This window comes from Triturus cristatus, chromosome 4_1 (genome assembly GCF_964204655.1).
Source record: "Triturus cristatus chromosome 4_1, aTriCri1.1, whole genome shotgun sequence".
Classification (NCBI taxonomy): domain Eukaryota; kingdom Metazoa; phylum Chordata; class Amphibia; order Caudata; family Salamandridae; genus Triturus; species Triturus cristatus.
This window is the reverse complement of record NC_140585.1, coordinates 137,878,404-137,880,903: the sequence shown is the minus strand read 5'-3', so window position 1 is coordinate 137,880,903 and position 2,500 is coordinate 137,878,404. Positions and strand designations below refer to the sequence as shown.

The 2,500-nt window shown below is 39.4% G+C and overlaps 1 non-coding gene across 1 annotated transcript; it reads left to right on the top strand.

Moving 5' to 3' along the window:
• The first annotated feature begins 944 nt into the window (after positions 1-944).
• On the top strand, positions 945-1,017 carry TRNAR-UCG (transfer RNA arginine (anticodon UCG)). Its single transcript has one exon. It is a non-coding gene; the product is annotated as a tRNA-Arg (tRNA).
• Positions 1,018-2,500: the final 1,483 nt, after the last annotated feature.

Genomic DNA, 2,500 nt, shown 5'->3' with positions numbered 1-2,500 from the left:
AGAAGAAGTGTGGAGTCGAAAGTGGTTCTCCAATTTCTCTCCACTTGCTAAAATTGCAAAGTCTCCATTATAGCATAGAAGAGAGCGTTAAAGTCGGGGATGGAAGAGGATGAAAATGGGAAGTTTACTTATAAAAGAAGTGAGAAATGCCCTGTGTGCACACACAGGTGTCGGACCATAGAATACATTTAAATAATGCCTATAGAAAAGAGCTGTGCATGTGTGCCTCAGTGGCCTAATGGATAAGTCACAGGCCTCCTAAGCCAGGGATTGTGGGTTCGAGTCCCATCTGAGGTGATAACTAAAATACTCCCTCTTTATTTTCCAGAAAATTAGGTAGATTTATTACATGCTTCCTCTCAGAAGTTTATGAGGGATTAGGTACTTTGAAACGGTCCCATTTTACTTGTGTACACTTCACAGTCATGTTAGTGTTCTGAAACTGCAAAGTAGATTTTTAAATGCCTATTTTTGTGAGATGCATTTTCGACCGGCCAGAACATATTCCTTTGGAAAAAATGATATGAATTTGATTGGTGTGAATCTTGTTTCTAGAGGTGGTGACAGGCTTTCAGCTACTTGAATAGGTCAAGCCAGGATTCATAACACTTATACAACCTATGTGAGTGTGAAAAATTAGCATATGCAGGAAGGAGCAATTTGTACTACTTTCAAAACAGTTTCACTCCAAGTCTGGAAACGTCCAGAGCTATGTAGAGCACACAAATGAGCTTTAAACTCATGAGGAAAGAGGTTTGTATGCAAAAAGGAAAACAAAAGCATATCGTACTCATAAAATTCTCAATATATAGATTCCAAAAAAGTGCTTCCAGCGAAAAGAGCTGAAAGAACACTATGGGATGTAAACCTGCATACCTTTCAATAATATGTTCTCCAACCATGCATACCACCTACATGATAAAAATCACATCTGGTGAGCGGATGACCGCGTGGCCTAATGGATAAGGCGTCTGACTTCGGATCAGAAGATTGAGGGTTCAAGTCCCTTCGTGGTCGTTTTTGGCCAATGGTCACACAATCTGCTTTACATTCAGAGTCGAAAAAGTATTTTACAATACTCTTGTAGTCCTCACTTTCTCATTACTAATCATTAATAAAGTGGAGTACATACTGTAAACTCATTCAGGTTGCATCTTCAGTCTAACTACTTGTGCATTTTAGTGGCATTAAAAAGTGCTTCTATGCCGACGCACTGAATATGTAATAGGTTTTCAGAATTTTGACGTGACAGAATGGGTTTTAGCTTAAGTGTGTGTAGAAGAACTGCAAGTTGTGTGCCTATGTGTGCATAGAGTGCTACATGTGTAAAATCTGTATGATTTGGGCAGTTAAAGTGCTGATTTTGCCTCCGAGTAAGAAAAGTACTACACAAAATGTATAAAGGATCGGCACATTGGCTGCCTTTGCTGATGCCCCCGTTGCCTAATTTGTAGTGCAATGGTTAAGTTGCAGAGTGTGGTTGAACTTGGTTAGGAGACTTAGTGCCTCTTTCCGTGTCCTGCTGATGATAAGGATGGCTTGATACCATTTGCTAAGCCCAGTATATTGAGAAAAGAAGTAAGTGAAGAAGAAGTGTGGAGTCGAAAGTGGTTCTCCAATTTCTCTCTACTTGCTAAAATTGCAAAGTCTCCATTATAGCATAGAAGAGAGCGTTAAAGTCGGGGATGGAAGAGGATGAAAATGGGAAGTTTACTTATAGAGAGAAGTGAGAAATGCCCTGTGTGCACACACCGGTGTCTGACCATAGAATACATTTAAATAATGTCTCTAGAAAAGAGCTATGCATGTGTTCCTCAGTGCCTAACGGATAAGGCACTGACCTCCTAAGCCAGGGATTGTGGGTTCAAGTCCCATCTGAGGTGATAACAAAAAATCCTCCCTCTCTCTTTTCCAGAAAACTAGGTAGATTTATTAAATGCTTCCTCTCAGAAGTTTATGAGGGATTAGGTACTTTGAAACGGTCCCATTTTACTTGTGTACACTTCACAGTCATGTTAGTGTTCTGAAACTGCAAAGTATATTTTTAAATGCCTATTTTTGTGAGATGCATTTTCGACCGGCCAGAACATATTCCTTTGGAAAAAATGATTTGAATTGGATTGGTGTGAATCTTGTTCTAGAGGTGGTGACAGGCTTTCAGCTACTTGAATAGGTCAAGCCAGGATTCATAAAACTTATACAACCTATGTGAGTGTGAAAAATTAGCATATGCAGGAAGGAGCAATTTGTCCTACTTTCAAAACAGTTTCACTCCACGTCTGGAAACGTCCAGAGCTATGTAGACCATACAAATGAGCTTTAAACTCATGAGGAAAGAGGTTTGTATGCAAAAAGGAAAACAAAAGCATATCGTACTCATAAAATACTCAATATATAGATTCCAAAAAAGTGCTTCCAGCGAAAAGAGCTGAAAGAACACTATGGGATGTAAACCTGAATACCTTTCAATAATATGTTCTCCATCCGTGCATACCACCTA